Raw genomic sequence first — 27,545 nt, 5'->3', positions numbered from 1 at the left:
TCCCAAGGCATCCTGTGTTCTGAATGGGCAGGGTAGACCACCTCAGCGCAGCCCTGCCAAAAGGCCAGCGTTATTTCTAATAAACAGTTTTTGTACTGGAATAGTGTTCAAATGGTGAGCAAGGTCGCTAATATACCCTCAGCAGCAATTTCGGCTATCTTAGCTTCAAACTATACACCGCAGCACAGCACTGGCTCGCTTTTTCTACGGTCAGACATCCCTGGATCTCTCCCCAGGAAGCCAGCGTCTCAGCGTATTCTTTCAGAACCACGCGTAAAAAAAGCAGAACAAGAAATACTGGCTCAGTATCACTGTACACGTGCGGGGCAATGTCGTCCGCTGAAAGATTTTTCGCTTTTTCTCCTCCTTTTGTGTGGCCTTGTGCCGCACCCACGAATGTTGGGAGTGCCACTTGCTCAATAAGTAACCATCATCCAGGATGCCTAAGACGATACACTCGAAAGCTTCAACCATGCTAGGAAAGCTCTTGGTGCCACAAAGAGCATTTCCTCACACGAGAAGAATCTGGCCGCCCTGGTGTGGTAAATGGCCGCCACCTTCCATTACCGACCGACTCATCTCGCGGCCCTCACTCCCAGCAGCTGTGTAGCACCTCTCCAAGGTGGTGGTCAGGACAGCAATACAGGAGAGGGTGCTAGGAATGTCTGGGTCCAAACAGGCCGCCAATGAAACGTTACTCTGGCAATGTTCAAACCAAGCACTCTGGCCAGCGAGGGAAGCGTACCTGTACTACAATGTAGGAGTTCTCTGAAAATAAGTGGAATAGTATGGGTTAGTCTAAGTTTTAAAGACAGGAGAAACGATTCGTCGAGCTTACTAACGGGCATTATCTATGCTACAGTGGGTCACAGGAGAAGAAAGAACAGGGCGTAAGATTGTTATTACGCCGAGAAATAAAAAGCAGCGTGGAGCAGTTTTTCAGCATTAGCGAGAGAGACACACCAACCAGGATCTAGATAAAAAGTGATACAGGTTAAAGATAGTACAGGTCCATGCGCCATCAACCAGCTATGATGATGAAGACGCAGACAGCTTCGTTGAGGACGTCAAATCAGCAATGAAGACGGCCGCAATACCATTCACAATTGTGATAGGAGACTTTAATGCAGTAGTTGGTTAGACGAAAATAGGAGAAGTGTGAGTGGAAAAATTAAGAAAAGACAATTGAAACAGTTCCGGATATATCCCGGTCAGTGTTTCAGGAAGAAATAACGTGAAGTTGATGGACACAATCTTTTAGAAAAAAAGAACAGGAAATGGGCATGTCAAATTCCCGATGAGAAACTAAAAACTAAATTTACTTCATTTTAAGGGACAACCAAGGTATCGAGCGAGACGTAGCCATGCTATGTAAGATTCGTAGCAAAGTCTATATGATGATTACCATTATCATCACGTTACGTTACGTAAATACAGCAAGGAGGAGACTCATGAAAATTCAGAATCCCCACCTAGAGAAGTCAGAGCCAGATCGCAGGAGTTTATTATAACGTTCAAAACAAATTTGCGATTCTATACGAGTACCACGACGTCGTCGTAGATAGGGTAAAAAACCTAACATAGGCTAAAAATGAATCAGAAGCCGCTGTGCGACAATCGGCACGTAGGGAACATATTAGAACACTAACTACAAAACAAGGGAACCTATTTCTCAATGCAAGAACCCAAAAGTCTCGATTATGGCAGATCAGTTTGAACTAGCCGAGCTGTCAAAATGATTAACAGAAGCAAAACCAATGATATTGGAGTGTACAACATTGTAGTCATCAAGTCAACACCGCAAATAGGGAAAGCTTGAAACGTACCAAGAGAAAGCTAGCCAAAGGCAAAAACACGATGTGCTCACTACGACCTGAGGAGGGGAACATAAGGCAATCTTGAACGAGATAAAAATGGTGGCAGAGCGATTCTACACTAGTTTATATGCCAGTGACGTTGAACCAGGTGAAAGTGCTGAGAGTAGCAGCTTAACTTGCGATGTCTCACTAGTAAGTAAAGAGGAGGGATGATAGGCTCTTAAAGTCATGAAAAGAGAAAACCTGTTGGTGGCAAACACGTAGCCATAGATGTTTTAAAGGAGGGTGAAGATATTGTTCTAGAAAAACTCGCTGTACTATTTTCGGTATAGTTGAAGTCTCAAAAGGTGCCCGCAGTCTGGAAAAATGCCAACATTATACTTATTCATATGAAAAGAGATCCCAAGGACCTCTATAATTACAGACCCAGCAGCCTACCCTCTGTTGTGTACGAGATTTTACGAAAGCTGTATTTCGCTGCATAGGTGAGAGGCAGTATTTCCAACAACCCAGAGAGCAGGCTGTGTTTAGAAAATAAAATCCATCCATCGATTACATTTGCGTTGTCAATCTAGTTTTAAAAATACGCAGAATACGCTAAACCCCTTCACGTGGCTATTAGAATATGACAAATTGTTTCATTCCGTACCCACCGCTGCCGTGCTCGACGCGCAAAAAGACCAAAAAATACAGGACTGTCAATAGAGACTGCAAAATAGACACAACAGACAACTTGCAAACAGTGCTTGATGAACTACAATAAAAAGCTTGGCCTTCGAAATAAGAATACGAAATACGTTATCTAATACTTAGGAAACTACACGCTAGAATACTTACCAGAATACAACTACTACGGACAGATGGTTAGAGCTGACCAAGGAGCCCTCCTTGGGGCTGACTCCACCATATAAGAGAAATTCCCGCAAATAGGTGAGTCTTGAAGATCACTCGGCAATCACTCCCAAATATTGAAATGGAATCTACCTCTGTCACCCAAAAGAAAGGTCTACGACCAGTTCAAAGTGCCCATTGTGAGCTGTAGATCCGAAACTTTGCGCCTTACTAACAACTAGAAAATAAACTTAGGTCGGCTTAACTGGCCACAGAACGAATAATGTTAGGAGGTACCCACAGGAACAGGAAACCGTATACCTGGAACACGGAACAAACTGAAGTAGAAGTTATCATAGTTAAAAATAAAAATCCTTTTTGGCTGGCCATGTATTGAGGCGCACCGACAACCTGTTGTCACTCAGGATAACAAAGTGGATACCCAATTATGGGTTTGGCAGAAGCGGTAGGCCAGTAATCCGTTCGAGGCATGTAATAAGAAAATTCGGTGGTAAACTGTAAACTGTGCTTCTGTATTAGTGCAGGTTTGGAGGAGTTGGACGTCAATTGGAGAGGCATTCGCCCTGCAGTGTATCTTAGTTTGCTGCTGCTGCTTCTGATGATGATGATGAAGATAATTTTTGTGATGGTGATGAGAAGAAGCAGTACTTAAATATACTCTGAGCACCAAGCCGCCGCGTGCAAGGTGGTATTGATGCGTGGAGGAACGCACAGTCGCCACTCGATCTAACTGCTGACCTTGCGCAGCTGGAGCTTGACTGTGAACAAGCAGAGGCGGACCTTCAACGGAAGATCCAGGTGATCAAAGACGAATACCAAGAACGCATCAAAACGCGACGGCGCCGAATACGGGAGTTATAAGCAAGAATCAAGGAACAACATCAGGTGGGGCGGCTTCGAACGACTGAATCTCTTGGTAACTCAACCGGAAAGCCAACAGGGGGAAACTCATCGCCGGATAATTAAAAATACCGGTCGTTACCTGATGGTTCGTCTAGTGAAGACAGCGCACTGCCGAAATGGATGAAACCTTTCATCGAGCAAATACAGCAGCAGCAGCAGTTAGAGCTCGATCAAACACAGCAACTGCTCATGCAGCAGCAACAACTACTGCCAATTGTCGCCCATTTCGAGCGGACGCAGCAGCATGGCGAAGTTCTCAGCCAGTAACAGCCGCTTGCAGGACACCACCGCTAATGGTATGTCGCCTCCTCCACCAATGCTTCCTATGCCAGACACACCAACCCCCGACGTGCTGGAGTGGAATTGTTGCTCTCTCCAAAGGTGCACTTCGGAGCTGAATGAACTTTTCCAGACTGTTGTGTGCCTAGCTCTCCTGCTTCTGTAGGAAACGCACGGGGAAGGTCCCGGAATCTGTGGATATAAGGAATATTTCCAACCCAGCATTCAGCATTGAACTCCCGGGACAAAACGCACATTATGTTAAGGTGCAGTGCACGGTGATCGTCCGCAAAGAAATATTCCACACCCGTATTGACACGTCTGCCTTTTGTGACTCGCTGCAGGAGGTTGTGGCATTGAGGTCTCTCATCCCGTCTCACTCACGACCACTTGTGGCGCTTCCCTAGCCCGCAAGACAAGCCACTAGTGGTTATCGCCAAGGGAGACGACCCTCTGTGCATCAGCAAGACTACATGTGGATTCGCCGACTCCAGGCATCACACCCACAGGATGACTTTCTAGTATCGGGTGATTTTATCGCACAACACCCAGCCTGGGGTGAGACCTATGAGAACAGCAGGGGAACAGCACTTTTAGAGATGATGGCAGTATGTGGAATGGAGTTGGCCAATGACCTCGACGATCCTACCACGTAAGGCCTCCACGGAGGACAGCGCTGTACTACCCCAGACCTCACATGGACGTCTAGCCGCTCCCTGCTCCCTGGTGAGAGAGTGGAGGACCAACCCTAAACCTCTAGGCTCTGACCACTATACTATCTGGATTGAGGTGACCCGAAATGGTCGGAAGCATGACTTGCCGAGAAGCACGAGGAGTGTAGACTTGGACAAGTTCAGGAGGCTGCTCAGTCAATACGAAGACCACCGGCCTGTCACCGAGGTACCACAGAAGGCAGCAGCCCTTGCCACGAGCACCTTGGATATTGACCCAGAGCTTTCTACCCCGGATAAACACGTTGCAACCTGTGGGCAGCACGGATACGTCTACAAAAATTTTCATTTGGAATGAAAAGAGACATCACGACCTTATCCGTCTAAGACGCGAAACAGCCTAAGATGGGCGCTACGCCAAACACCTGGCTCGTGATAGGTGACGAGACCACTGTGCGTCCTTCGGTGAAAAGACGGGTAAAAGTCGAAAGTGGCAAACGTTCATACTATGTGCGGCACGTCCAAAGCCAAGAACACAGGTCCCAACCTTCGCCTGAAACTCGACATAGACCCTGCGACATATGAACAGAACCTGCAACCCCCTTGTTTTCTGAAGCCACATGCGGCAGCGAGGAGGGCGAAGACCTTATATATAACCCCATGCCCGTTGCTTCCAAGGAAGGCCCAGACTCGTTGTTTACCCTTGCACAGCTCGTAGGGGCACTCTATTCAGTTAATGCAAGAAGTTCAACACGCAAGGAAGAAATAACCTGGGCGCTGCTTCGCCACCTGGATGAACGGCATAAAGAAAAATTGCTAGATGACCTCAACATGGTCAGGACAAGCTACCTCATGCCTGAAAACTGGCGTCAGTCTGTAGTGCACGCTATTCCAAAACCAGGGAACCTACTGACAGACTAGGCTACTTGCGACCCATCTCACTCACGTCTAATCCGGGCAAACTGCTGGAAAGAATGGTGCTAAGTAGACTCAACCACAATTTGGAATACGTGAAACCAGATTTCTTCGACCCTGGCCAGACTGGGTTTTACAAGGGACAGAGCACCTATGACATCATACACCTGATAAAGACAGCTTTTAGGCGTAGACAAGGGCGAATCCGCCAGGATTCCGGGAATTTGGTGGCTGTCGATCATCTGAAAGCTTTCGAAACGTTCAGACACAACTACCTACTTCAGGCTCGGGCTGAGACAGATGCGAGTCACTGTATTCAGAACTTCGTACGAGCTTTCTTGAGACGTGGAACCTTCGAGTTCGCCGCTTCAACAACAGGTGTCACCTCGCCCAAGGTATTTCATGCTGCCGCAGTTGGAGTACCTCAAGGAGCCATTATACCGCCTACCCTCTTCATCATTGCGATGGCTAAGACCAGCCGGGCAGATAGGAAGATACCGGAATTCGGATCGACTGCATACGCCGATGATGTCACAATCTGGGCGATTCCACAGTAGTGTACCACCACCGAAGCAGCCATGACTGCGGTTCAAACAGGCCTCGACACACTCTCAGACTACCTCAGACCAACGGGCATTCAAGTGCCTGCAACCCAGACGCAGTGTCTGGTCATTCGGGGCTTAGAAGCTGAGCGTTCCCAGGTCCACCTTACCCTGAAAGGAAATACCATATCGCGATTGACAGATGGCTGGACTCGAATACTTAGCATTCACTTCCACGAGAATGGCACTCCCAACGAATGCGTATCACAGCTCCGAAAGTCGTGGAAATCGATCCCACACGTAGTACAGAGGATCGCAGCTGCTTCAGCGGTGCTTGCACCGAATTACTGCTAACGCTTGTCACCACGCTCCTCGAAGCTAAAGCGTGCTATGGAGCCATGGCCTTTGACCTAACCAAGGCACAAATGCTCAAGCTAGAGGTCTTGCACCAAGACTCCCTTCCTGTGGTCATCGGCCTCCCACGTCACGTAAACGTTGAGGACCTACATAGTGACTCCCCACTGCCTTCCTTGGCGGCCACGCTCGCTGCGAGAATGAATGAATGAATGAATGAATGACTTTATTTCTCGTAAAGTTTACAAAAACAGTACGACGGACGATTTGGGAAAAAGTTGCTCGCAGGCAACGTGACCAGCCCAAAAGCCCAGTAGACTCACAGGGCAGCAAGACAGCGAGACGAGAAAAAAAAGTAAAAGAAAAAGAGAAGAGAAGAGAAGTAAAAAAGTAAAAAAAAATATACAAACAAATACCACCAGTACAATGTAATCAAAAGAAATTGACATCTTTGTCATCACAAAAATAAAATACAAACAAGAATCACCAGTATAATGTAGATAAAAAAGTTACACTTTTGTCACCACATAGCGCCAGGAAAAACGCGGGAGAAATAGGATTACAAAAAATACCTAGGAAGAAATACAATCAAAGACAAAGTATACATCACTGCTGAAGGTAAAATTCCAGTAGGTTTAATTGGGGTCCACAATTTACGTTTTGATCAATCAGATAATTTAACAAGGTTGGTAATCTGTGGCGTAGCATTTGTACTCCATAATTAGTTCTTGATTGGGGTATTTTCCAGAAATCGGGAGATCGTGTGTTGTAGCAAGTATTATGACGCTCCAGAGAAGCTATATTACACATATAGTTTAGATTATTTTTTTGTTCCCTGTTGTACAGTAATGCCAAACGATAAGAAAATAATTGTACAATTTTTAATACCCTGAGCTCACTGAAAAGTTGTTCTGTAGGAAAATCGTACGGCTTATTGCAAATATTCGAATTGCTTTTTTTTTAAGTAGGAATAGACAATTTAAGTTTGTTGCTGATGTTGTACCCCAAACAAGGTTCCAGTAACTTAGTGAACTGAAAAATAAGGCATTGTAAATCAGTAATTTGATTTTGCGAGGGAGGTACCAAAGCCGAAAAAGTGTACCTACGATCTGGAAAAGTTTGCCAGCAAGACAGTGTACGTGATGACTCCAGGTCATAAGTTCATCAAACCAAACGCCTAATGTTTTCATTGAGCTCACGGTTTCAATTTTTGAGGAGGCCAAACTTACATCTGCTTCATTTGTGATGTTTTTGTTTATTGCATGGAATAGTACTGCTTTAGTTTTGCCAGTGTTTATTTTCAGGCTGTTTTCAACACACCATTCATGGATGCTTTTTAACACTGAGTTTGCATTTTGTATTAGGGTACTCACTTTGTTGGATTTAAATAGCAGAGTAGTATCATCAGCATAAATAACGTATTTAGTGTCATAATCTACATTTACTATGTCATTGATGTATATGTTAAAAAGAAGAGGGCCTAATATACTTCCTTGGGGAACGCCAATTTTCACCGGTTTAATTTTGGAAGGGGTGTCTAACTGTACATACTGGGTTCTATTTGCTAAGTATGAAGCGATAAGTGTTAAGGCCACACCGCGAACACCATAACAAGCTAGCTTTTTAAGGAGCAGTGAATGACTAATAGAATCAAATGCCTTGGTTAGGTCGAGGAAAACACCAAGCGTTAATGAACGTTCATCTTGGTTTTTTAAGATAGATTCTTTTAAATCAAGGAGGGCAGACTGAGTTGACAGGTGCTTGCGGAAAGCAAACTGGTTATGTGTGAATTTATTTTTACTTTCAAAGAAATCCGAGAGGCGACAAAAAAAATTTTTTTTCAAGACCTTTGGAGAATACCGGTAAGATAGATATCGGTCTGTAATTCGACAACTTTGTTCTGTCACCCTTTTTAAACACTGCCAGTACTTTAGCTTTTTGCATTTTGAGTGGTAAAATACCTGTGGAGAGAGAGAGGTTATATATATGGGTTAATATAGGTGCAATTATGTCAAACACATATTTAATGGGCTTAATTTGCAGGTTATCAGCATCGCAGTCTGAGCTGTTGCTTAATTGAGAAAAAAGAGCCGTCAATTCTTTAACATCTGTCGGACGTAAAAATATGGTTTCGGGGCATTCAGAAGCGATATAGAAGAGACATTCAGAAGAGACGCAATGCCTCGAGGCGACCCTAACGACTGCTGGCAGGCATATCATACGCCTTGCTGATCAATGGGTCCATCTCGAGCTACCTCCAGTACCGCTTATGACACCACCGTGGGATGACAGCCTCGTTATTTGGCGAAAAGCACTGCCACGAAGACGCAACAAGGAGCGCCACACGAAGGAACAGGAGGCTCATGCATGCAACACTAACGACCCCGAGCTTCACACAACTACTGCGTACACAGATGCCGCTTGGAATAGGGAGACAAGGGGGGCCACCCTTGCAGTGGTCAAACCCTTTGGGTCATACAGATGGTCACAGGCCTACAAATTCCAAGAGCCTACAAGCCACAACTACAGCTTCATGCCTTGTGGATGGCAACACTCGTGGTACGCACCAAGGCGGCGCGCTCACTGTGGACGGCCCGACAAAAAGCACCGTAATGTGCGACAACACAGAAGCCATCAAAAGGCTTCAAGGACCAAGCATCGATGCTTCGTTGTGCCACCTTATTAAGAAGTGTAGAGCACTGAAAAACAACTAGAACATCCAGGTATGTATCGACTGGGTGCCGGGACCCGCGAATAGCCTCGGAAACGAGGCTGCTCACACGTTGGCGAGCACGCAATCCTCTACGCTCCACTCGCTTCCCGAACCCCTGGTGTCACTACCGATTGACGTCGACCCGGCCAGCCTCATCGAACAAGAGAGCAAACGAAGGAGGAGAAACCTGAGAGACATGACTGCCCAAATGAGCACCCTCTCCCGAAGGGCTAACCCAGAGGGACTCACGTTCTGACCTACAAGGCCCGAACAGGGGCCGCACTTACGGAAGATGTGCTGCACAAGTGGTGCTCCTACGTTAGAGTCGCAGCACGTAGCGACACAGATAGACGCGACGGCTCTGCCGCTTTCATCGACCCACCGTACCCCTGCCCATACTACAAGGACTCTACGGTCAAGCAGGACATTCGACAGCTCCTGTGGGACTGTGGAGGCCTCCGTGAATTGCGAGCCCGACACGCCCAACGGGTGCCATCATACGAAGTGTGGACTACGCCCATAGATCCTAGGCACGCCAAGGAGAGATTGGTTTCCCTTCGGCAGTTCCCAAAAGGGTAAGGCATAGCCCGAGGAATTTAAGGCCTATAAGAGCCCTGCACCTGCGTCCGAAACCCCCCTTCTTAGGCCACTAGCCACCACTTTTCTTTAAAAAAATTTAAATATACATACATCTAAGAATTCGTACAGTAAATTTATCATACCCTGTGCTTTTCACGTCGGCAGTAAATTTATATTCGAGTATTTCGTAGCCGTAGTCACGTCTATGAACGCAGATGAATTACCAGTTGGAGCTGGCAGTCTTACGTTTGTTAGAGAAGGTAATCGAAATGCTAGGTTCATGTCAATGCTTTCGAAATACTCGTTAGGCAGTCTGGGAACTGCACTTCCAATGACCCATAGATAGCAGTAGGAGGAAGATTTCGCGAACTTCTTTTTATTTGATGTCAGATTTAATTGTTTCCCACAGTCTTGTGAATTTTTATTGAATAAAATTATGCTACTATAATACTGGTTTTTATTACCACAGTATAGGGCCACGACTTTGTTTCATAACTTTTTATACTGGTTTCGAGATAGGAATTGTAATATTTTGTTCGCGCTTTTGATACCAGTATTGTTTGTGCCAACAAGCGCAATCACTCTCAAATATACCCAAGGACGCAATGATTGCTTGTAATTTTTTCATGGGCATGAATGCGTCGTTCTTCTGCGACTGGTTACTGTATTTAGAATAAATCATACACATCGCTCACGTCCGCGCGATGTGGAATATCACTGCTAGCTCCGCCCCAGCTTTTGCACAAGGACTAATCATGGACTTTTGTTTTGGGCAGATAATGTGGTTGAACTCGCTCGCTGGTCACAAGAGGTAAGTGGGAAGGTAGGGTAATGGTATGTTATATCTGTCTCGACAACAACAAAAACACTGTTCGAGGTGTCGAAGTTGCGCGGAATGTGATGTATGAGTGTACTCGATGTGTCACCCACTCATTTTGCATTTTTATTGGCGTTAGCAACACCACCAGATTCAAACATTGCTTATACGCTATGCCATATTTTTCACGAAGGTCGATGTTCACGTCCCCACTCAGGACGGCTTTTCTTTTGTTCGTGGTAATATTATGCAATTTGTTCCATATTTGCGGACAAATGAAGTGATTTTACAACTCGGAGAGTGATAGACAATGCCCACAATCATTTCATTACCAAGTTTGACAGAAGAATGTCATGTTTCCTTAGCAGTAGGCTGATAAGGACACGCCCAGTTTGAAATGAAATGATACATTATGAATAGCAGTACCTCCCGTCCTATAGTTTTCGTCTGTAGACTGTGATAGCCGGACAAATATACAGGCATGTTGTTTGATTGACCAGACTTAACACAAGTTTCCATAAGAGCAACTACGTCATATTGAAAACTGGGAGACCTAGTGTTAGCTGAAGGCTGTTGAGGTTCTGATTACACTGCGCATGTTGCAATGTAGCGTGCTAAAATTGCAGCTTGAATTGTAACAACTGTAGAGATAATTAGCCGGCTGCATGATGGACAGGATTAAAGGTGCTGGTAACATTATTTTTGTGGGAGAATTATTTCTTGGCAATATTAATTACGACTTGAAATTCTCCGCTTTGTGCAAGAGAATAATGCCTTTCTTGATCCATGATAGCTTCCATCACTGATCTTTGCGCAAGTGTATGGCTTTTTAAAACAACGCTTTTTTCGACACAGACATGCCTGTACACATAAATGGGTGTATCTTCGGCAAATCGAACGTTACTACTGTCAGCAGTTTCTTCACGGCGCAGCGTCGAGCACCTTAGTGCGCTAGGATCGAGACACCTACCGAACAATTACAATGTGTCTCTCTTTGTCTGTTCGCGCACCTTGTGAACCCCGTGAACCTGTCATTTGTGGATCTCATTGCTCAGGTTGGGGCCAAATACATTGACTGAGTCCGCCAAATTCGCTTGTGATTGAATCAAATGGCATTCCGGGAATTTTAGGTTATTTTGTTTATTATACTGCTTCATCTCGACAGTGTCTTCTTTCGTAGCCGCCAGCGCTTTTCTGAGTTCTTTGTTTTATTTTTTAGGAATTTCTGATTCTTAAGATTACTCGGAACATCACTGCAGACGCTGTCCAAAGTTGCCTACAATATCTCGACGGTTCTGCTAAAAAACTAAACCCGCGTCTTCATTGTCTGCACCTCCTTATCAAGTTTTCCAAATTGGGTAGCCAGCTCATCGACGGTTTCTCTTGTTGACTGTCAAAGCAGCTTTACCACCCTTAGCGACACCTTACAGCCGCAAGCGACGAAGGATATTATAATAAAAATAAAATAAGTGCCACTGAAAAATTCACATGAGCCGCACTGGCAGGTCCTTTCAAAGCGTGCCGGAGTTGCTCGCGGTTATGGCCAGCATTGCCCGTTCCAGGCCTTTTATATCCGCTATTGAAGAATGCTGTGGGAGAGCTTCCACTCCCCGCAATCGCAGAGGTAGGCAGGGAGGTACTTTTAAATGCTGCAACAAGGAAGAAATATTTTCTGTGGCGGAACGCGTACTGTTGCCAGAAATCTTGGCAAAAGAACTCTTAGCTTTGGCGAATGCTTAGTTACTTCTAGCGTTTTGGTAAAGGGAGATGTAGAGCTTCTGCAACTAAAGATTGTACAGATATTGATCTACTTTTATAAATGAGTAAATCAGTTGTTTCACCTTCCTCCTTAGGTTTGAAAATAGTTGCAAATATCTTCACCCCCAGAAAGACTGTCAGGCAATAAACTTAACAAAACTCACCACATATTTAAACTGAAAATATTTTCAAACGTGAAAAGGAGGCAGCTTAATGATTCCATGTCGCAAATTCCTAATAAACACGCTCGTGACCTCAGTACCTGTTGGCGTAACCGCAAAGTTGAATAATCAAGCGGGATAAAGCATTTTTGCTGTGGATATTTACGTTAGTGTTTCACTAAAAATAAGTTCACAGCAAGTGCCAACCGATGCGTTTTCAGAACTAAGCCGTAAAGTGAAAGTGCCCAGGCTTTTTTTTTTTGAAGTAACGCCCCTTGTAACTATGTAAGGACTCTCTTGCAGAAAGTAAACACCGGCTGTGCAAACGGGAGTATGATAAAACGAATGAAATACAAGAATAAAGAAGAAAGGACCCCCTCAAAGCAGCGAAGTGTGTGGCACGTAGGCAAAAAAAAGCAGAATAATAGGACTACTAGAATTGCCGTCTCTTTGGCTGTAACATTCACAAATAGGCGTTCTAATATAAAAAGGGTGTACGTAAAACAGCAGTTCATCTATTCATTCCTCAAGGAATTTTGGTGACGTAGAACAGTTTATTTCGGAGAAGCCAGTTTTCATTTCAACCAAGGTGATTTTTGTGGCAGCAGCTTTGAAGAATACGTCGAGCAGGCTAGGTTTTTGCACAAGAAGATGAGGTCGAGCTTGCGAAGAGCGTACTAGGCTTCTTATCATCTGTACACTCATGTATATGCCTGAGATAAAAATAAAGCACAATTCAATAATGCACTTATAAACTACTCTAAACGCTGCAAGTACCGGTAAAAATTTACAGCCACAAATTTTGGGGCACAAATGTGGTGTTCTAGAAGTGAGATGGTCTGATACGTTTGTGAGATTGACGGTGACGCCTTCAGAGTTGCCCACAGACGTTGCCTTCTATCACGTAAGCAGTGCATCGCTGTCCCCGCAGGGTACTTTTTCCTGTAGAAGAAGGTGAAATGCGATTCGTGATGATGATGATGATGGTGATGATGATGATTTCATGTTAATAGCGCAGGGCCAACGAGGGCAAAAAGCGCGAAGATAGTGTTGTGATGAACAGGCGAAAACTAAAATTGGATAGATTGAACACAAGTAAACTCAAATACAATAAAAACGGCTGGTGTAAAGTGCCAGGATGAAGACCAAGAGTGGTTAAAAGAAAATAAAGTGGCTGGTGTACAGGACCAGCGGTAAAACTATGGTTGGTATAAGTTAAGCTGCAAGAATTGAACCTCTGACAGAAACCTAAAGGTGTGCTTTATGTTTGTGTTACACACGGCATTGTATCAAACGAAAAACACGGCATTGTATCAAAAACACGACGAAAAAACACGGCATTGTATCAGAAAGTATGACAGATGTAATGAAATATTGTCTGTGAGTTCTTTGAAGTGGTTATGGCATGTAATGTCGCGCGCCTTGCATTGAATGAGAATGTGCATGACAGATAGGCCCCTCCCCTCACCTGCTAAACGGGGGCTTGGAGATCCAGTGAGCAGGTGCGAGTGTGTTACATGTGTCTGATCTATCCGCAACCTAGCCAAGAAAACTACAATGCGACTGTTGTATGAGCCAGGAGTGTATGATTCTTAGTGTGGCATTATTACGTGTAACTTGTCATTCGTCTGTACACTCCAGTGTGTTTGCCATATGTTGCAAAGTGGTTGTCTGATATTTGGCTTCACATTTTTGTACAGCACTGTTGCTATGTTCAGTGTAATGAAGAGTGTAGCAGTAGTGGCCATTTGATTTGCAGTTTCGTTCTTGGCTATCCCACAGTACCCAGGATCCCAAAATACTGTTATTTCAAGACTAGAGGCGTATGCCGAATAATGGCTTTAAAAACAAGATTGAATACATCATTTTTTGAACGTTTTGTGTATGAAAGTGAACATGGAATGATAACAGATTCCGTATAAAATATGGACATTAGAATTTGATGTTGGACAATGTGACGCAAAACAAGTTAATAGCAATGTGCTTCAGCGGTAGAAGTGCTGCTGTAAAAGTTCATTCTTTTTCTCACGTTGAAGTTCGGTCTGTGCGCAGAACAAGAAAGAGCATCGGCTGTTTTTGATAGGTCGCAGTAAAACTATGTCCGCTGGTGTTTCTCCTGCACGAAGAGGAAATGCTGCATAATAGCTGCCCTTGGTTCCCTGTTCTTGTCAAATTGCAAAAAGCACCGGACAAAAGAAAGAGCGATGAGTTGCCATGGTGCAATAAAATAATGATGGTTGTCTTGTGGATGTGTGAAAATGACACTGCTAGCTTAGAAGCATCTGCGCTCACTCTGAGAGCAAACGGCATTGAAACTGATTGATGGTTTGAGAAGAGCTGATCGGAGGAGGAATTATGAATGGTCGAATGAAAAGGATGATTCGTCATAAATATAATTTTAAAGGCATACGAAAAGTCAGTGTATATCCTCTCATAATATAGGGAACATTTGTAACACTTTGCCTAGAGGCTTTAAACATGGCTATTGCGAAAAGCGCGAAGAAAACGCGAAGGCCAAAAAGGCAGGACCGGGTCAAGCATTTGTAGTGCCCTTTTTGGAACAAACCTATACATGACACTGTCACAGTCCAAGCGAGATCCTACCAGTGCAGTATAAAGAAGCAGCAGGAGCTGCTTCTCTGCACCCTACGGTTGGAGTGCGACGAGAGTAGGAATATTCATACTTCTTACGCATTTTGCTTAAGCAATTTCAGATGTCGAAAAAGTGTTACGTTGTTACCAAATATTAGGCCTAAAAATGTTTCTCCTTTTTAATAGGAATGGGCATTCTGTTTATACTAATGTAAGAGACTATATAAATCCCGATGACAAGGGTGAACGCAACGCAAGTACTTTTTTCAAGATCAAGTTTAAAACCGTTTGTGTATGCCCAGCCAGCAAGTTTCTTCCCGTGAGCTAGGCTTGACGATTACGGATTGGCCTATCACATGATTTAAAAGATATGTTGACATCATCTACATAAACTGAACAAGAAAGTGTTGTGGCAATGTCTTACTGAGCGAGTTCATCTTCGCTATGAACAGTGTGCAGCTCAAAACACTGCTTTGGGGAACACCCTTTTCCTGACCGTGTACATTAAAAATTGCACTACAAATTTTTACCTGGAAGGTTCGTTCAGACATGTAGCTAAAGAGGCTGTTAAAAAAGTTAACCGAAAACCAATTGACTTCAAGTCACTCATCATGCCGTATCGCCATGCCGTGTCATAGGTCTTTGACATGTCATAAAAGATCGTAATGCAGAACTGTTTGTGAATGAATACATGTTTTATATAGGATTACAACGGTACAAGATTATTGTTGGTGTAGCGCCCCACCCATAAGCCTGCATGCAGCTCTCGCGAAGGCCATTGCACTGTAGGAAGGGACAAGCTACCGGTTAATAATCTTCTCGAATAGCTTCCACAGGCAGCTCGTCAGGGCAATGGAACGGTAACTTAATGGGGTGACCTGTCCTTCACCTCCTTCAAAACACTACTACACTGGCATCCAGGCATGATATTTGAATGTGCCCAGAACTTCATATTTTATTGTACAGATGAGGTGTTTCAAGTGTGTCGGCATGTAAGTGTTGTAGTAATGTATATGTGATGTTTTCTAGGCCTAGAGTTGAGGGTTTACACATGCCCAGAGCAGCCCTCAGCTCATGTAGTGAAAACAGGGAGTTGTAAGTAGTCAGTCGTTGGTTGTTGTCGTGTAGGGACTTTTTTTCAAAAGAAGATTTATGCTTTAGTAAAGGATTCGTGTTGTGTGCTGAACTGGACGCGTGTTGGAAGTGTTGTGCGAGTGTGTTAGCCTACTAACCAGCGGCAGGCTGCGTGTTTGTTGTCATTGGAGGTTTCGTATATGTCTCCAGACTTTCGTATATTCTTGTCAGTGTCGGTGTGCGGGTTTGTAGATGTGAGGAAAGTGCGCCAACTTTCCCTTTTTGCCTACCGGCGCACGCGTTTACAAAGTACGTTTGCCCGTTTGAACCATACAACGTTATGCGACGTGGGGCTCTGGTGAAGGACACCCCGCGCCTTTTTCTGGGTCAGTCGCCCTTTCCTGCAGTCCTCGTTTAAGCTGGGCCTCATTGAGTTCCGCGAGACACCAGACGCGTGGGCAGTAGCGTTGTCGGTGGCATCGAGGATGTGCAACGTGAGAAGTTGGTATCTCATCTTCTACGTGTAGGTGTTTTACGGATGTGTAGTGTACTTTATATATTTCTGTGAATGTGCTCCAGTTTGCTCTTCCCTTACTGAACCTTTTACATGAAGGGGAAGTGTTTTTTTGTCTATGTGTTGCAATGTTGTGAGGAAGTGCTCACTACAGTGTATGTTTTTGCAGACATGCCACTGAAAAATGGGAAACCAACTGCACAGCCAGCAGCTGAGTCAAAATGAGAATAACAGTTCGGCCTATGCTATATTATGTAGATTGGTTTTTCTTAAAAAGGCATGCTCACAATGATGTTAGGCTTTTTTCAATTAGGCAACTGTTAAGTTAGCTATCCTCATGCAATAATGAGAGCCGCAGGTGTCTCATGTATCGGCGTTGCCTCCGCAACAAGCTGTCATGCTGCGTTCCCTTCATGCAGCCGCAGTGATGCGCAGTTGGAGGCCGCGGATTGCATGCCTTGTGGTCTTTCTATTTGTTTGGCAAAAGGTCGGGGTGCTTAGCTAGAGTACCTTTGTGGCGTTGTATGAGATCACCTCCACCTCGCTGATGGGTTCACAGAGGTGAAAACAGCTCTGGCTCGGGGGTTCCCTCTCGGACAGCCACAAGAACCTATTATGGCTTGCCAAAATGGGAAGCGGCTCAGCCACTTGTAAAGGTGGACGACCCGACGGGAAGCGGAAGGATGTCGTCTGTTATAGTCGTATATGCGCGCAGCATGGTCGTTGAGGATTTGCAAAGCCGGCGTACGTGCAGTTCGTTTCTGGGTCATTCACCTCGAGAATGTTCGCCTTGGTTTGGAGCAGCTCTTCATTCCAGAACACGGCGCGCGGTGGCGTCCCTTAGTATGGGAAAGGGATTAGCCAGGACTCTCTCATTGTGCTGTTGCGCGCGGCGACAAAGGCAAGGCGGGAAGGTAAAGACACTGTAAGGGATTTAGCCGCGCGAAGACCGCTCTAAGCGTTTGGCTTTGGCTTTTGAGCAGATGCCGCCCGCTCAAAGTAATGGTTTGTTCAGTCCACGCGATCAGTGCCTATAAGGGACAGATGTCTTGTATTTGCTTGTCGGTTGCAATAACGTGCGTGGGAAACGTACTATAAATGCATGAGAGAGAGTGTTGCGTCACGTGACGGAAGGTGGAGACATGTGTAGGATTGGTTGATTCTTGTGGCCAATAAATGGTTCATATTAATTATGTTGAAAGGAATTTTCGCTCTCTCTTGATCGGCCCATTTGGTGGCGTGGTTTTTGGGATGAAAATCGGAGTGCTGGGTTTTGTCTCTGGGGTCGGTAGAGAGGAATCTAGTTCATTAGAGATATTGGCTGAACAGGCTGCTGCAGGCAGAGTGACAATGTAACCATTATTTTGTCCCAGTGTAAATACTTGGAGCAATGTACATATTGTAAATAAACCTAATATCCAGCAAGAAAGGCAGTCCTCATCCTTCACCTGCTTCATGCATCGGGCGTCGGTCATCAGAGCGAGTCGAGATCGTCAGCTCGGCTCAAGCATGAAAGCAACTTCATTATTTTGTCTTCATCATTCGTCAAGAAGATGGAGAGTCGAACTGCAACTCCAACCTCTGGAAGTTGCGCGGAAAGAGACCCACAGTGAATTATGTGCACTGAGGTCGTCTACGAATATGTACAGTTTAGGTAGTTAATCTTTCAGGGTCTCATACTAATGTTCGATAGTTTGTAATCAGGCAAATGTAGACGGAACATACCTTATTACCCTACTGTGAAATATTGTTCGAATCGCGACAGCTGCCATCATGGTGTTAGGTGGATGGTGTGACAATGATTATCGGGCCACTATGGGCACATCACCTGATAAATAGGTGCAATTGATCCGGTCTTTTAGAAATAATATGTAGCGATTGAAGACATTAGTATGTTTACTATTTAGGTGTGTTTCCAGAAGACACATGAGACTTGGCTGATGTGAATGAGTATCTCGGACATATGATCTAGACTGTTAATGACACCTATACAGTTCCACTGAAGGACGTTTTCTCTTCCATTATTTACATGAAAAAGGAATGAAGTGTGTATGACTGTCTGTTCATGTGTTCTCTTACGGGGCTGTTATTCTGGGATTGGGCATTGTGGGCTTTTCGGTTGGCTCTGACGTCGGAGGCCACTCCTTCCGCTGCTCTGCAAGCTGGAATGGTCCGACACCCGTCTAATTGTCAGATGGAGGAGGGGTGCCCGAGGAACCGGTCCACGTGGATTTGGTCCTTCATCGGGGGCCCTTCGTTTGACCCACCACTACCGAGGCCGTCGGGGGTGCCTTATCTGGCACGGGCGGGACGGTGGCATTGGGAGTCGATACGGGGCCTGTGGTGTCCATTTCCTTTGCACCCTCTAACGCACGGTATAACAGGGAGGCAGGGACGGGAGAGCCACAGCCCGGACGGGAGTGGTTGCCAACGCCACCGCTGCCGCCTCAGCAGGCGGTGTGGTGACGGTTTGGGCTGCCTGAGACAACTCAGCGGGGGATGGCGGATGAACCATGTCAGACTCACTGAACTGGGTCCCTTTTGAAACCAGAAGCCGCTCCGCCCCCCGGCGAGTTGCGTCTGCGATCCTCCCCAAGAAAGAGGTGAACTTCTTCCGCGCCTCTTGTGGGTCATGTTCTCAGTGACCCAGATGGGGTTCTTTTTTTCCAGTTGAAAGTTTCATATTTACGAGAGTATGCGGCATGCGGCTCCCGTCAGTACACAAAAGAGAGGGTGTCAGATAAACTGTTTTCGGTAGGATGATCGTGTGCCGCGCATTTTGGACCAGTTGTACGGTCATGGCAAGTGTTTGTACCGTGTCCGAACCACAGGTAATTAAAACAGAGCCGTGGGTTTGGGATAAAGGGACGATAGAAGGATCGAATAAAGCCGGTATAGATATGTTTCTGAAGTGGTGAGGTGTAACGGTCTAGATTATGTGCTTCGTGGGAATCTCGTTGTCGTCTCTGGGGATGGTGATGCGCCTCACTAGTGTGACGTCCTGATCCTTCAAGCCCTCAAGATGATCCGCATCTGTTTCGTTCAACAGATCTGGCTCATAGATCACGCCTTGGGAGCTCTTCAAGCTCCGGTACGGTGGGACACTGACGGCCAGATCAGCCAGTGTAGTTTGAGCTAGAAGCTTTGTGGAGGGCTTCTTGTCATTTACCTTGATTAGGACTTCATCAGTCCTTTGTTGTTTGGCCTTATACGATTTTCCAACTATGGTTTTACGATATTTTGCGATCAAGAAGACTAGCTGCAATGCAAGAGGGTAGGCTGGACTGATGGGTTGAATTGCAAAAGTTGAGAATATTTATCCCGTTCCGGAAAGTTTAAGGATGGCAAGGGGAAAAATACTTTGGAGTGGCGCGTTTTCAGGAACCGATCATGTTTTGGGGGCGGGTGTTTAGACAATTCCATATAGCATAGTATAACAAGGACGGGGTGCTTTCTTCTCTCGAGTTACCTGATACCAAGAGAGGACCCGGAGCGCCCTGTCTGGAAACCGACTGGTATCCCATCCGCCAGAGCTTGACATCGGACCCGGCTGTTTCAGTTTGTGGTTTCTGCTCAACTTTAAAACTCTTTGCTACGGTAATTACAGTGTACATATGGGATCCCGTGGTCCGCTGTGTCGCCAATATCGTCACCAAGTGTACCCAAGGTGCCATTTGCAAGGGATGCGGCTCGGCTCTAACGTCTACCGGCATTTTTGTCAAGCCCACATTCATCCGAAGAACTGCTTGTTGCTGCCTCCAACCAGCCTCTGTGTTCCGCTGACACTCTTCTCATTTTTATTCTACAGCATTCTTCACCATCTGCTTCTGTGCCGAATTCGGCACCCATGATTCTTCTTCCAAACATATATGTGTCATAAATTGGGCTTTCTCACGCGTACATTATCGTGTTGCTTTAAAAATGTTCCGTTGTAATATTTGTTTGTTGCAAACATTAGTTTGTTGTAGTATTATGTTCGCTCACATGCACTCCACTTATTACCAATATAATGTAAAATCTACATACAACAAAAAAAACATAAAAACTAACTATAGCTGGAAAAACGTGCTCACAGAACCAGTCGTGTATTTGCAAAACAATTGATAAATATAGCTGCTGGGGCCCTCCGCCCACCAAATCTGTACAGAACCTGAACGCGGCGGTGGTCAGCGTAATGGTGGTGAGAATCTCTAAGCCCGGACATGTACCTTTTACACCTGAATATGCCAAGGTTGAACGGGTGATCCATGTATAGTGTGGGGGGCTTTCGGATAATAGTAGCGAGAATATAGGCGTAACCGAAGTAAAAGACTAGGAAGATGCTTCATGAGGCTGACCAGCGGACTTGTTTTGTGCTCCCGAAAACATCTAGAAAAAAGAGAGCCCTGAGTGGGATTCCTAATCCACATAGAAATAGCAGAGAACATGTAGGGATTGCGCAACATAAATGAGATCCGCAGTGGATTTAATGAAGCTAAACAAGCGATACCGAAGAAAGAGTGTACAAGCCCCCGCGCTAACTGCGGCCTTCAATTATAACGTCTCACATACATTGTACGACAATGTGAAGTCAGCAATAAAAAAGGGTAAACAAAGTTCACGATTGTGAGGGGTATAAAAAATTCACGATTGTGATAGTAGACGTTGCTACCAAAGTAGCTAGGAGGCGTGTGGGAGAAAGCTCAGTGGAAAACGTTCGATTAGGTCGTCGAACCAGTGGCGGAGCCACACTGTTATGATTTCAGAGAGAAACAATCAGAGTATAATGGCGACTTTCTTCGGCAATACAAACGGAAAATAGATATACAAAGAATTCAAACGTAATGCAACTAACAAAATTCACTGGACATAAGTAACAAAGCAGGTTTGTGCAGGACGTGGAGGTGCTAAGTGGAGTCGCAGCTGCGATCTTAGGATGATGTGTGCAGAGTAGGTATCGGTCTCTAAAGAAAATGAACACCACATGAAAATATATTACAGCCATCTAGTAAGCCTTAGCCATGAAGCAGGATCTTATCAAAACACTGCACAAGAAATTCGCGCTTTCAACAGGGGAGGAGGCAGACAATGTAGAAATGGTAAATGAAAATTGACCGATGGCAATCTTCGTCTCGGCAGTAGCTGAGGGACAGGTAGTCGTCAAAAAACTAGACAACTAATTCAACTGCTTTAAAACTTCGTCACCAGAAGTATATAAACTCCTATTTGTAACTAAACTATGGCTGTCATCTCTAAAATGTTGGGAATAGGAGGAATATTTAAGTCAACAAAAAGGATACGGGCTTTTAGGAGAGACATTCTACGGAACAGGCCTCAATCAGGATAACAATAAATACCATAAAAATGAAATAAAGTAGCTAATGAATTCACCCCAGGATATACGACTGCGACGTTATCCCATGAAATAGTATTCACCGTAGAGGGTTTGCTCTATATTTCTCCTAAATACCCAAAGACAATTAGAAACATGAAAAGAGATGAGAAGCAGGTTATGACAGCGCTAACGTAGATATTTTCTTCGGGGAACAGATATGGCGCTGAAAAAGCTTTGCCCACGATTGTGCGAATGCCTATACTCTCAAACTACCCATGAACAGAAGAATCAGAAAAGGAATTCTCATTGGCAAGAAGGGGACACACAAATACTTTCTGAAAAAGGAACCATTCAGGGTTTTTTTAGTTGTGTGCACTCAGCTCACCAATGCTTAACCGAATAAGTACCACCGATATTTCCATCTGTGAAGCTAAACTTGTGAAGTAGGGACGACCACAAATGCCGCGCGCACTAAGCTAGGCAGATTCGTAGGTGCCAAATCGCCACCAAAGATCGTAAAGTTTGCTTCTTTTAAGTTTTGAAAAAGTATACTGCAGTCTAAAAGTAGTTTTGGCGAGTATAATGCATCAATGAGTGAGGATTTCCGCCGCGCAACGAACAAGCCAGCCCAAAAAGCAGTTTGAATTAGGCAAGGGGAGTGGCTAGAAGTATACCGTCAAGAACAATAAGCTGTACATGAACAAAAAGTGCTTTGTGTTCTCTCCGGTGACAGCCAGACTCTGTGAGCTGCATACAAATGCGAAGAACCCATCAGAGGCTTCGTCCTCCGTTACGCATGCCGGCAAAGATACGCTTTTATTCTATCAAAATGCACCCCTCGGCCACTTATCGTAACTACTCATTTCTATATTCTAACGTACGAAGTGTTCCTAACAAACGTAATGCATTATCTTCAATTTTCGATGATTGCACCGCTGATGCTGTAGTGTTAACGCTAACCTGGCGCATACCTAACATTGCAAGTGTAGAGCTGTTCGATTTTCAGAATAATTATACCCCTTACAGATGTGATGGAGACCAATGACCAGGAAGTGGTGTCCTTATAGCCGTAGCTGATTATATAGTCTCTAGCTCAGTAGTAACAGCATCACCTTTAAAATTTGTTTGGGTTTCCATTCATGACAACTACCAAAATGTCATAATTTGTGGCTGTTACCGCCATCCGAATGCAACATTAGTGTTTCGCGAGCTACTGCATGATGTTTTGAATGATATCGTCAAAAGGCATACGGATACACCTGTTCTTCTCATATGCGGTTTTAACTACAAAAATAAACTGATCGCTTTCTTGCTCTTCGGCAAGCACAACTTCAGCCGACAGTTTACAAATCCTAGAACTGTGCGAAGACTTTAACCTCACCCAACTCGTAACGCAGCCAACAAGAATAAGCCCTATTTCATCAAATGTTCTTGACCTCATTCTCATCACTGTACCACACACTGCATTTTATATTATTACCCCAGGCATAAGTGACCATTGTTTTGTGAACTTCACTCTAACAGGTTTTTTAAGGCGTCGGTCAAACAATAGGAAAACAATACGAGACTACTAATGCGGCCATTATGACTCAATCAACATAAAACTCGAATAGCATTTTGAGAGCTTTGTTCATCGCTTCTTTGATGGTACTGTTCAACAAAATTGGAACTTGTTTGGAATGAAAGTTGAATCTTAATTTTCCGGATTCATTACCACATACGTTATCAAGGGTCACCGATGCTTCCCTTGGTTCTCAAGTGATTTAAACAAATTGCGGAATTAAAAGAAACGGTTGTTCCGACAGGCAAAGCAGACTAACTCGTTCACCCGTTGGCGCGAGTAGAAACCCAATTTACCTGTCTGGAGGAAACTGGCGCGACTTCAATTTTTTTCATAGCATATTTTTTCCCACCCCATCAACGAGGTGACACCTCATTTGAAGGCGAGACAACCCAGCATGAGGCGAGACCATCATACCACTCATCACGCATGGATCACCAGCATAAGGTTGCCATTCCGTTATGCCGCCCAAAATACTTTTCTTCTCCTTACCGAAAACGTGTGCGGATTGGAACCACCTTCCTTTTCTGTTTTAACGATAACAGACCCTTTGTTGTCCAAGACTGCAATTTCTGAACCATTTTTGTAATTATGTGCACTTTCCATTATCTATCTTCGTCTTTCATTTGCTTGATTTCTTACTTCATATACATTCTTTTTAGTTGATTTATGTTGCGTATATATTTGCGCTACTGACACTCTTTTATTTTTCTTGGTTTTTTCCTCGCGTTTCTTCATTTGTGTAATATAAAATGTTGTACCCACCCCCTCGGTATTCTAAAAATAAATAAATAAACGAACACAGAGAGCAGGCTGAGTTTACAAAAAATACTTACAATTAATCCAATCTCATCGTCAATGAAGTGATAGAAAAGTACGCAGATTATTCAAAACCCCTGTAAACAGCATTTAGAGACTCCGAAAAAAGCTTTCTATTCAGTGAGTACCCCAGAAATGATGGAAGCATCGCAGGACCTGGAGATAGAGTAGACCTACAAAATACGCCTAGGCGACATATATATTGAATTTTTGTTACCTGACTTTAAAGTTGGAACGACATTCCCTTCCTTCCAGTCCTCTGCTAAATGTTCTGTTAAACGTGACTGCGATAGAGCGAGCATAAAAAACACGCACAAACATATTTTGAATTTTATTACATACAGTTGATTTCGTAAATCCCGGAAGATGATGAAAATTGTAACTTGTTGATTAAGCACAAAATTCCATTAGTTGCACACAATAGGGGTGACATAGCGCATTCTATAATGGTGGGTGGTACACTAAATGACATATCACTTTCATTGGTAAACACGGATGAGAAAGCAATGTTAAACATGTTAGCGCATTCATTATCACTGATAACTTGACCCGATTTACTGGTTAGAGTAACTGAAGTGGTCTGCGGGGGGTTAAAAGTATGACGAAATTTTTTTTATTGTCAGTCAGCATGTTTGGTTGGTCAGTGTTGAAAAAACGTTTTTTGCATTGTATACTGCATTAGGTATGCTTTTTCGGCTGCGTAGTATTTCTGCCACTTTTGCGGGTCTCCATGTCTTTTTGGAAACCAAGATAGGCGTTTTTTTTTCAAACTTTGCACAGTTTTAGTGAACCATGGCTTTTGGCAGTTTGTGGGAAAATTTTGTTTCAAAATAAATATGTCAGTCAAATTATTGAAGTTGTCTTTAAACAGGGACCAGTTTTCTTCTATACAGCGCGAATAGAAATTTCTTGCGAAACTAGGTAAGAATACGTTAACTTCCGAATTTATGGCAGTACAATTTTCCTTTTCCTAAAGTTGAATGGTTTTCTGGGTGGTTTGACGAATTAACTGTTTAAATGGAAAGTCGGCATGAATAACCTTGTGGTCACTTATTTTGGGGGAGGTAACGAATCGACAGCATGCTCTCAGGATGACTGGTTAGTACCAAATCCAAAATATTTTCACACCCTTCAGTTACGTGGGTAGGCACAGTTACCATTTGTGAAAGGTTGAAGTTTAAACAAACGCCAATGAGAGCCCCTGCTACACCTAAGGCTTGTGACGGTGTGGCTAGGTTAAGCCATTATTACACGGAAAATTAAAATCACTGAACAGAAGTATGGGGGCATTGAGATACTTGTTACTAACTCCGTTCAATACGCCATTAGGGTTTATTTGAAAGTTGGGGCAACTATTCAGGGGCCTATCATAGATGCCATGTACTATTGAATGGGCCTTAGAAGAACAAAGGATCCAAATTGTTTTAAGGTCGAATGAAAGGGCCACTAACGAGCACAATGTTTTTTGGCTAATGGCTAAAGAACTCCTCTTACCTCTTCTTTTTGCGACTCTTTCGAAATAGTTGAACATTACACAAATCGGCCAAGACTTCTTAATCAGAGGCGCTGTCACTTAATCATGTTTCTGTTAATATCAGCAAGTAACTGTTAAACGACAAAATCAGATTCGAAATAATTTCACGTTTCTAAATGATACTCCTATGGCTAGTAAAGAATCACGGAAAAAGAAAATGCTGATTGATTTGGGAAGAGTTGGATGGCAGGTTGACTTTGGCCAATGAGGGATGATTGCTAGTAAACTTCTTTCCCTGACTGTAATGACGCGTGATAGATGTAGCGTTTAGTGCTGAGAAAAGATATTTAGATTGCACAATGAAAGCTGATGACTTTGTTACGGCCAAAGCAATAAGGTGTCTCCGGGCACGCCGTTCGGCAGGGGTGAAGTCCTCACATACGCTGAAGTCTGTGTCCTTGAATTCGCGGCCGTTTGAAAGGTTTACTTCTTTGGTTTCGGATGACTGAAAGTTTACAAATATGGGTCGAATGCGGCCTTCTGAAAAGCGCCCGAAGCGGTGCGCATGCTCAATCTGTGAGGGTGGAATTGTTATGCTGAGTGTGTCAGCACAGTGACGAATGATTATCCCTTCCGAGCATGAAAACGTTTCGGTTCTAGTTGTGTCCGGAATGCCATTATATATAGGATCATTTCATCGTGAGTGGTTCTCGCTGTCATCCACACGGGATTCCATATTACAGTTCTTCCCTGACATTTCTGAAGTAAGCATCTCTAAGCCATCAAGCTCCTTGCGCAGAGATAAAAGGGTGATGCATGGTTTTTTTTTAGTTCAGTGATGCGTTTTCACATGACGGTGATTGGTACGTCCGTCGTTTTAAGTTGAAGTTTATTGTGCTGAATGTCGGAAATAAGTTCATTGTGGCCAGCACAGCTTTTGCAGTTCAGTAAGCAAGTCGTCAAAAGTCTGGGGCCTAGGGATAGTTTCAACATCCCCCGTCAAAAGCAACAACAATCGTATGACCTGCGCATATTCGACAATGATTACAACACAGCACCGTGAGCTCGGCAGCTGAACCGAGAAAATAATTCCTTGATTTCTTAGCAAGAAAAGCATTTCTGTTACTGACCTCCATGATGAAGGCGAACGGGTTAGGCTCCGCATTCGCACAGTTACCAAGCTCACAATGCGGCGCGGACAGTGGCTGGTCTTTTGTAGTGATGGCTGCAGATGATGTTCGTTTGAATGGGGTAGTCCACGCCTCATCGAGTGTCAAGGTTTGCAGTGGTGGTGCTTTATTTGGAGACGCTGTGATAATAGCGGGGTTCCATTTTAGAATGCCATTGTGAAGGGGGGTGGGAAGTGGTACGAGTCTGATGACGCCAGGCTTGAGGGCCACCAGGAGCACCTTTGGAAACACAGTGAGTACCTGCATTATTAAGGTGAACTGGTTAGACTGCGCATTCACACAGCCGCCGAGCCCAGAATGTGACTAACTTTGGCTGGTCGAGGGATGACTGCGAATGAGATTGGTTTCGATGGGGTAGTCCTCGCTTGATCGAGGGTCAATGTTTGCCGGGTAGCGCTGTAGGTGGAGACGGTGCGATGATAATAGGGTAAAACTTTGGAATATCATTGTGAAGGGGGGCGGGAATTGGTGAGAGTCCGATGAAGCCAGGGGGCCACCAGAAGCAACTTTGGAAACACGTTGTGTACCTGTTTGATGCAGGCGAACGGGTTAGGAAGAGGCAGGTTTTTATGGCTGTTCTCAATAGGCCACCTAAATAACATCTCCACTCATTCTGTAAGGCTTATGCAGTGTTTTTGAAAACCTT

General features: G+C 44.4%; 1 pseudogene; it reads right to left on the bottom strand.

Annotated features, from left to right (window-relative positions):
• The window catches only part of LOC144140098 (uncharacterized), a 77,259-nt pseudogene extending 50,114 nt beyond the window's left edge, over positions 1-27,145 (bottom strand).
• Between the last annotated feature and the right edge of the window lie 400 nt (positions 27,146-27,545).

The sequence above is a fragment of the Haemaphysalis longicornis genome, unplaced genomic scaffold (assembly GCF_048455015.1).
Source record: "Haemaphysalis longicornis isolate Haplotype H1 unplaced genomic scaffold, Haemaphysalis longicornis Haplotype H1 scaffold_5, whole genome shotgun sequence".
Lineage (NCBI taxonomy): Eukaryota > Metazoa > Arthropoda > Arachnida > Ixodida > Ixodidae > Haemaphysalis > Haemaphysalis longicornis.
The sequence above is the reverse complement of the archived record's forward strand: the minus strand, read 5'-3'. Positions and strand labels throughout refer to the sequence as shown.